We start from the raw sequence: 10,124 nt of genomic DNA on the forward strand, positions 1-10,124 counted from the left end.
TACCAAGATATCCTTCTTTTTTTAAGACTGAATCATATTCCCACATATATCATACAATATGTTTATATATATTTATACATTGTGTAATATAAAATATATTTATATTTATATAATATACATATAGATCACTTTGGGTAATATGGACATTTTAACAGTATTAATTCTTTCAATCCACAAATGCAGCACATCTTCTCATTTGTGTCTTTTTCAATTTTTTTCATCAATGTTTTACAATTTTCTGCATATAGATCGCTCACCTCCTTGGTGAAATTTATTCCTGAGTATTTTTATTCTTTTTCATACTATTGTGAATGGGATTATTTTCATAGTTTATTTTTCAGATAGTTTGCTTTTAGTGTACAGAGATGTGGCTAATTTTTATATGTTGATTTTGTATCCTGAAATTTTACTGAATTTGCTCATTGGTTTTAACAGTTTCTTGGTAGAATCTTTAGGGTTTTCTTTACATAAGAAATGTCTCATTTGTAGAGACATTTTACTTCTTTCTCTCTGATTTGGATATCTTTTATTTCCTTTTTTGCCGACTTGCTTTGGCTAGGACTTCCAGTAGTATATGAGTAGGTGAGATTAGAGTGGGTACCTGTGTTTTGCTCCTGATCTTAGGGAAAAAAAGCTTTCAGCTCTTCACCATTAAGTATTATATTAGCTATAGGCTAAGTTCAAGGTCTTTATTATGTTGAGATGCATTTCATCTGTACCTAATTTGTTAAGGTACATTCCATTTATATCTAATTTCTTGAGAATTTTTATCATGAAAGAATGTTGAGGTACATTCCATCTATACTTAATTTGTTGAACATTTTTTTTAATCACAAAAAGATGTAGAATTTGTCAAATGCTTATTCTCCATCTGTTGAGATGCTCATATGATTTTAATCCTTCATCTTATAAAATGTGTATCACATTTATTGATTTGTGTATGTTGGGCCATGCTTGTGTCCCAGGGTAAATCTCACTTGATCATGGTGTATGGTCCTTTTAATATGCTACTGAATTTGGTTTGCTAGTATTTTGTAGATTTTTACATGTTCATCAGGGGTATTGGCCTATAATTTTCTGTTCTTGTAGTGCCCTGTCTGACTTTGGAATCAGGATAATGAAGGCCTCACAAAATGCATTTGGAAGTGTTCCCTCTTCTTCTATTTCTTAGGAAGAGTTTGAGAAGGATTGGTATTAATTCTTCACATATATATGGTAGAACTTACCAGTGAAGCCATCTGGGTCTGGGGTTTTCTTTGTTGGGAGATTTTTGATAACTGATTCAACCTCCTTACCCATTATTGACTTGTTCATATTCTATTTCCCTGATTCAGTCTTGGTAAGTTGTATGTTTCTAGGAATTTGCCCATTTCTTCTTGGTCTATCTAATTTGTTGGAGTATAATTGTTCACAGTGGACTTTTATAATCTCATGTATTTCTGGGATCAGGATGTAATATCTCCTCTTTTGTTACTGATTTAATTTATTTGAGTCTCCTCTCTTTTTTCTCAGTCTGGCTAAGGGTTTGCCAATTTTGTTCATCTTTCAAAAAACTCTTTAACTTTTGTTGACTTTTTCTATTGTCTTTCTAGTCTCCATTTCATTTATTTCCACTCTGATTTTGGTTACTTCCTTTCTCCTAACAACTTTATGCTTAACTTGTTTTTCTTTTTCTAGTTACTTGAGATCGTTTGAGATCGTTCTGTTTTCTTACTGTGGGCATCTATGTGTTGTTATGAATTGCTTCCTCTGAACAGGTAGTATTAAGAGTTGGACACAAGGTGAGGCAACAAGCAGATCTCAGCCTCTTCGCCCGCTGTTTACCTTTAGTGGCAAAGGGTAAAAAGTATTTGGAGGTACTTCACACACTGCCTATGTGTGACCCCATCTGCCTGCAAGATTCAGCATTGGGCGGGGAGTGTTTGGGCAGCTGGAAATCTGAGCTGTTGTGGGACAGTATGTCTCTGTGTTTAGTCTTTAGTGTGGTCCAATAGAATGTTCTGCTATGCCGGAAATATTCAGAACCTGTGCTGTCCAGAATGGTAGCTATTAACCGCATGTGGCTATTGAGCACTTGATATGTGTGACTGAAGAACAACAATTTTAATTACATTCATTTAAATATAAATAGCTATATATTTTTTAAGTGCCTTGAGGTCATTTCCTCATGATCCAGCCATCATAAATTCAGGGTCATGGCCCTGAATGGCATTGCCAAGGTAACTTGGAGATGACTCCCCTCTGTTCTTGCCCTTAGATGCATGGTGGCCTCTTCACATGTGTCACCGCCTTTAAATAAAGAATGGTACTGCCCTCTGTCAAGAACACCGATGTGAATTTCAGGGGTCATTTTGCCTTCTCACAGGAAAACTGTGCAATTCATGTAATAGTGAGTATTTATTCCAGAGAGTTCTCTCCCATCCTCCAACTAAACCAGTCAAGAGTTGGATCTGAAATCAGCCCAGTTCCATGTGCTCTGCTCACTGTGGTGGGGAAGCTGGCAGCTGAGCTCAGCCTGTCTGCCTACTGGGACCACCTGGAAGCTTCACCTAGATCGCTCTGCACTGGCACCATCAACCTTCTTCCTGGTTCTTGATGCCAAGCCTTTCCTGACTTTGGAAGTTTGCTCTCAGACAGCAGCACGATTCTCTCCGATGCTCCCGTCATCACTGCCTTCTCCTTGGTCTCTCAGGTACCAGTTTAAATGTCAGTTTCTTGGAGAAAATGTTGATGACCATCCATTCAACATTTCCCCTAGTTATACCTAAACTGTCTTCATAAGACATATCACCACATTATATTTTTTTAATGCTTATTTATTTTTGAGAGAGAGAGAGAGAGAGAGGACAATTGGGGGAGGGGCAGAGAGAGAGGGAGACACAGAAACTGAAGCAGGCTCCAGGCTCCGAGTCATCAGCCCAGAGCCCGATGCGGGGCTTGAACTCACGGACCGCGAGATTGTGACCTGGCTGAAGTCGGACGCTTAACCGACTGCACCACCCAGGCGCCCCCGACTAATATTTTTAATTCCTGTCCTTATGTCCTCTCATGGCCCACTAACACGTGAGCCATGCAGAGTCTCTGTTTTATTCCCTTTTAAAAATTCTCATTATCGTCTCCAGGGATGATAGTGCCAGAACGTAGTAGACGCTCTGTCCATACTTAACGAAGGGACCACTGTCCAGAGGCGGCGTGTGGACTGCTATGCTGAACAATAATCGGTCTTCACTTATTGAATATTCCAGTTGCTTTTCTCAGTGTCCATTTGGGGTGGATTAAATATGGCCACAGGTTTTTTTGATGCTCTTTCTGAAAAGAGAAGGAATGTCTCCTCTTGAAGCTGTGTGTTCTGTGATGGCTTTGCCCAGTAGAACATGGCAGAAGACAAGCTGCAACCTCTTCTGGGTCTATTTTAAGGAATGATCAACTTCCATCTCAGCTCTTGTCCTTTTTCTTTTTTTTTTTTTTTTTCTTTTTCTTTTTTTGGTAACATTCTTTCTGGAAGCCCTGAACTGCCATATCTGAAGCCTGACCGCCTTGACACCACCATGGTAGAAAGGCCACGTATTGACAATCTAGCTAACAGTCCCAGCTGACTCCAGCCTTCCAGCTTATTCCACCAAAGCACCAGACAAGTGAGTGAAGCTGCCTTGGGCCCGTTGGACCATCCCACCAGCTGAATACAAGCGACCTCAGTCTTTGTCACGGGGAACAAGAATTCCTGACCCACAAAGTTGTGAGATATGGCAGAATGGTTGTCATTTTAAATCACTAGGCATGGGCATGATTTGTTCTGAAGCTGTAAATAACTATAACCCACTCCTCCCAGCCTCTTAATTTTTGCTCCTTTCAACTCCACCACCTTCATTCCTGACTCTGCCAAGAATTTTGATCCCTCTCACCATAAGGAACCTGAATTATTAGACTTAAGGCCTGATGTGCTCAGGAAAATTTGTGGATGGTTCCAGCTCACAACAACTCCTTTATCTGAGGTCCTCCTAAACTTATAATTCATATTGTCGCATAAACGACTGTGGTTTGCTATTAAGTAGAAGTGATATGTTTATTATGATTTGTCAGTGAGAATTCGGGATTCCCGAGGGGAGATGTTAGATGTTCGCCTCTCTCTTCTAAGTGCAGTGTTGTAGGGCTGTGGCACGGAGCTGCGGTGAGAAAGGCAGTAAAGCGATTTCTTAATTGTAAGTTGCTGTAACACTCATTTCTATCCTCAAAACTAGAAGAGAAGGGTGGAATCTGAAGATGAACTTCCCCATTTACCTCCAGTATTGTTCTTTAGAGACACAACACATCATAAAAAAGGAATAGATGTCCCTACCTGAAGCGAGTACTACTATCTGGAAGCAAAGAATGGCCACAAAATATCCAGATACAGAGGGAAATGGGGGCTCCATCACACCTAGAAAATAAAGTTGTAATTGTGGCATCAGGCAGCAAGAATCACTGTAACACAGAAAAGAAGAAAAAAGAAAAAAAGCAGAGACCATTTAGAACTCCTGCCTTTTGAGAGAATTCCCCTTGACGGGCAAATGACTTAGTCAAACCACTGGTGTCAGACCCACTGAGATTATCTCTTTTCCTCTTTCCTTCCTGTGCTTTTACTGTGGCTCATTACCTTTAGCAGGTGCTAAAGGACAGCTGCGGTGCACAAGAGCATAAAAGGTGTGCAGGGGCACCTGGGTGGCTCACCTGGTTAAGCATCCAACTCCTGGTTTTGGCTCAGGTCGTGATCTCACAGTTCGTGAGTTTGAGCCCTGCATCGGGCTCTGCACTCACAGTGCAGGGCCTGCTTGAGGTTCTCTCTCTCTCCCTCTCTCTGCTCGTGCTCACTTACTCTAAAAAAAAAAAAGAAAAGGTGTGCAGAACCCAGCTCTGCCCATCCCCACACTCAGCCCCTTCTGCCCTTGGCCTAGGCCACATGCCAGATGAACATGCCAGATGTTGCTTCATTTCCTAATGGGAACACTTATATGCCCTCTCCTTGGTGGGGGTGGACGGGCCAGCTCTAGCAAAACCTCCAGAATCCCGCAGTTACGGTCAGGGTCTGACCTGCCTGGATTCATGGAACTTCTGGTTCAACCCACAACTTCCACACTGAAATGAAACACCGCAATGTGGAGGTGGGATCTCGATTCCTCAGCGGCTGCACAGAGGACCTGGGTGAAATGTCTCATATGTAAAGGTGTGTTAAATGTGAGATAATCGTGGGCCAATCAGATGCAGGAAATCGGAAGAAGAAAGCAGATAAAGGCCTCTACTTTCTTCCTTCATTTTCTAATTTCCCCTTCACTTTTGCTGCCTATGGTTGCAGCCCCCCTCCAATAAACTGTCAGAAATAAATTTTGGCATATGCCTTCTTTCTCGGTATCCTAGACACAGGAAAAAAAGATACTGCTAAGATATGGGGTATATATTAGCAGGCTGAATTGGGGGACATGTATATATTTAGTTCCATATACTCAACAGTTAAGCTAGGTTTGGTTCACGAAGGGCCTCAAGCCGGCCAATAAATAAAACGTCAGATTTTACTTGCTGGAAAACACAGAGTGCTTAAATGCAAAATATAAACAGTGTAATCTATGGTGAAATTTCTGTTTTATATACAAGAACATCAAATAAGGAATTAAAACAGAGAGAAATTACATGGTTGAGATCTCTTGCAATGGTCTAACATACCCATTGAGAGAGAGTGGGGTTGGAAAGACTGTGACAGGTGAAAGCAATACCACGGGAGGAGGGTAGCTGGTTGCAAAACCTCAACTGATGAAGGGCTCATATCCTGAAGATATATATTTTGAATTTTAATTATGCAGATTATTTTTTTATTTTAAACACTTTTAAAGTTTATTTATTTACTTTGAGATAGAGACGAGTGAGCAGAGGAGGGGCAAAGAGAGAGGAAGAGAGAGAATCCCAAGTAGGCTGTGCGCTGTCAGCACAGAGCCTGATCCGGGGCTCGAACTCACAAACTGGGAGATCATGACCCGAACCAAAACCAAGAGCTGGGTGCTTAACCAGCTGAGTCACCCATGTGCCCCTCTGCAGTTTATTTTTAAGGCAGATAAACCAAAAGAAAAATAGGCAAGGCACCTGAACAGTCTCAGCATTAAAAAAAATACCCAAATAGCAGCAAAGGTAAGAAAAGGTACAGGCAGATACCCACTATGAATCGGAACAAGGCATATATTAAAACCGTGATCCCCATACCCACCGTGGGTATAATGGAAGAGGCTGACAGTACCAGGGTTTGATGAAGATGTGGGGTAATGTGGTCCACATGTTCATGGCCAGTGACAGTGAGATCGGTGGAGTGATATTTGAAAGCACTTTGGTATCTTCTTCCAGAGTTAAAAATAAACACAGCCTGTGACCCAGAAATTCTACTTCTGGGCATATGATCAATAGAAATATATGTACATATGCACAAGAGACACGTACAATAAACTTCATGACACCGTTACTGGGAATAACTGAACTGGGATCAATATAAACATCCTTCACAGTGAGCCCACGCCTATAACCCCAAGTAACATCAGCATCCATCTGATCATTCCACAAACAGAATGTTAATAACTGATTTTCTGATTAATCAAATTGTTAAAATCTCTTACCATTTACAATAGTTCTCTCAGGGATATTCTCTCAGGTTTTTACATAGAAAATCATATTTTTCTGAATAATACTTTGTTTCTACTTCTATTACAAAGTCACTGGCATTTCTGCCAGCAACAGAGTTAGCACATAGAGCTTTTCAAAACTATCATTTATTAACAATAGCAACAAAAATATAAAGTCCTCAGGAATAAGTGTAACAAAAATGCAAACCTTGTATTCATTAAATTATGAGATTTCAATTCTTTCCCCCTTTTGATGAATCTACAGATTCAGCACAATCTTAGCCAACTATTTTATGGCTATCGATAAGCTGACTCTAAAGTTTGTATAGCAAGACAAAAGATTAAGAACTGCCTGCACGACACGGAAGAAGCAAGTCAGGGGACTGACACTACCTGACTTCAAGACCTGCTACAAAGCTACAGCACTTAAGACTGCCTGGTATTAGTGAAAGGACAGATTCATAGAGATTAATACATCAACTGAAGAGGATAAAGAGCCCAGAGATAGTCTCATACAAATAATCAACCGATCATTGACAAGGAAGTAAAAAAACTCAATGGGGGAAAGGAGAATCCTTTTTAACAAATGGTGTTTGAACAATTGGATGTCCATATATGAAAAGAAAGAAGAAAGAAAGAAAGAAAAGGAGGGAGGGAGGGAAGGAAGGAAGGAAGGAGGGAAGGAAGGAAGGAAGAAAATTACACACCCACACCTCAAAACCAAAACAAACAAAAACGTACAGACAGTCCTTATTAAACCATTCACAAAATTAACTCAAAATGGATCATAGACTTAAATGTCAGATGCAATACTATAAAATTTCTAGAAGAGAAAAATAAGAGAAAAATCTGTGTGACCTTGAGTTTAGCAGTGAGTTTTTCGATACAATGCCAAAAATATGATTCATGAAAGAAAATTTGATAAATTGGGATTTATTAAAATGTAAAGCTTCTTTGCAACAGATGCTGTTAAGAGAATGAACAAGTCACAGCAAGGGAGAAAATATTTGAAAAATACATATCTGATAAAAGGCTTGTATCTACATATTAAAATTAAAAATAGAAGGCAGGCGGGGTGCCTGGGTGGCTCAGTTGGTTAAGCGTCCAACCGGCACAAGTCATGATCTCTCGGTTCACAAGTTGGAGCCTCCCCATTGGGCTCTGTGCTGACAGCTCAGAGCCTAGAGCCTGCTTTGGATTCTGTGTCTCCCTCTCTCTCTGCCCCTCCTCCCCCATTTGTTCTCTCTCTTTCTCTCTTTCTCTCTCTCTCAAAAATAAATAAAACATTTAAAAAATTAAAAAAAAAAACAAGAACAGGGTGCCTGGGTGGCTCAGTTGGTTAAGCGTTTGGCTTCGCCTCAGGTCATGATCTCGAGGTTCATGAGTTCAAGCCCCGCGTTGGGCTCTGTGCTGACAGCTCGGAGCCTGGAGCCTGCTTCGGATTCTGTGTCTCCCTCTCTCTCTCTGCCCCTCCCCTCCCTCAAAATAAATAAACATTTTTTTTTAATTAAAAGAAAAGAAAATAGTCACCCAATCAAAAAATAGGCAAAAGATGTGGACACCTCATCAACAAAGACACATGGGTAGCAAATGCACATGAGAAAAGACGCTCATTTGTCACTGAGGAAGTACAAATTAAAGCAATAATGAGATACCATTATACACTTATGAGAGTGGCTGAAATCCCCCAAACTGACAATATCACAGGGGAAATCTCATTCATTGTTTTCAGGGATGCAAAATGGTACAACTACTTTGTAAGACAGGTGGTTTCTTAAGAAACCTACACAGTCTTAACTATATAATCTAGCAACTGCACTCCTAGATATTCATCTAACTCACTTGAAAATTTATGTCTACACAAAAACCTGCACAGAAATGTTTGTAGCAGCTTTATTTATGATTGCCAAAAACGGGAGTCACCAGTTTTTTTCAATAGGTAAAAGGATACATAAATGGTGGTCTGCCCATAAATTGGAATATCATTTAGTGACAAAAGGAAATGAACTATCAAGCCATGAAAAGACATGAAAAACTAACCCTTGAACATATATTGCTAAGTGAAAGAAACCAGTCTGAAAAGGCTACCCACTGTCTGATGTTAATTATACAACATTCTAGAAAGGGCAGAATTCTACAGACGGTAAAATAATCAGTGGTTACTGAAAATTCAGGGGGAAGAGAGGAGGGATACAGAAGTGAAGCACAGGGGATTTTTAGGGGAAAATAACTATTCTGTAGGATACTTCAGTGGTGGATACATGGCATTATGCATTTGAAAAAGCCTAAGAACTTTATAACACAAATAGTAAACTTCAGTGTATGCCAATTAAAAACATTTAGGAGGTCATGGGTGCCTGAGTGGCTCAGTCGGTTAAGTGTCCGACTTAGCTCAGGTCATGATCTCACAGTTCGTGGGTTCGAGCCCCATGTCAGGCTCAGAGCCTGGAGCTTGCTTCGGATTCTTCGTCTCCCTCTCTCTCTACCCTTCCCCTGCTCACTCTGTCTTTCTCTCTCTCTCAAAAGTAAACATTAAGAAAAAATAAGAAAAAAATTTACGAGGTCAGATAATCCAAGGAAAGAATATAAATTGTGACAGGGGAGTCTAACTGTATTACAAATGTATGAAACAAGAGGATGGGTGGAAAAGGTACCTGAGTTACCTGAGTAACTTTGCAAATCAGTGGAATCTATAAGTTCAAATGTAAAAGGAACTACAGGTAAGCACTGAACTATCATCGATGAAATTGTTTCCCAGTGGGGTAAGGATTAAAAATTCTGAATAGTGCTATACATGTATACTGGAATTGAACAAGTAGATGGGTAGAGGATAACGAAAGCACAAGCATCTTACTGTTGGAGCAGGATTTACAGATAAGTGAGGGGAGGAGGCTAGAAAGATTCCTGTGGAAATGGATTAGATTTGGAAATCTCAGTATGAATTCATGTTGAGCTTAATATGATATAGATAGTTATATACAGAAATATGTATAGATAGAAGTCTATCTGGGTTAATATATGTGTATACATATATTTCTTTGCCCTATCAGTTGGGTGGCCTAAAGAAAACAACATCACCCCTGCAGTGAGCACAGCTAGGGTCCAGCTCTTGGTTTCTAGTACCCCTCACCAATAAAGGAACCAGGGCTCTTCGGAGAAATGACTGATCCTAGGACTGGGGCTGGGAATATACACGGTGATCCTAGGGGCGCCTGGGTGGCGCAGTCGGTTAAGCGTCCGACTTCAGCCAGGTCACGATCTCGCGGTCCGTGAGTTCGAGCCCCACATCAGGCTCTGGGCTGATGGCTCGGAGCCTGGAGCCTGTTCCCAATTCTGTCTCCCTCTCTCTCAATGCCCCTCCCCCGTTCATGCTCTGTCTCTCTCTGTCCCAAGAATAAATAAAAAACGTTGAAAAAAAATTAAAAAAAAAAAAAAGATGATCCTGGAATAGCTTGTAGGGCCAGAAAACCAAGTGCAAAAAAAAAAAAT

Source organism: Prionailurus viverrinus, chromosome C1 (assembly GCF_022837055.1).
Source record: "Prionailurus viverrinus isolate Anna chromosome C1, UM_Priviv_1.0, whole genome shotgun sequence".
Lineage (NCBI taxonomy): Eukaryota > Metazoa > Chordata > Mammalia > Carnivora > Felidae > Prionailurus > Prionailurus viverrinus.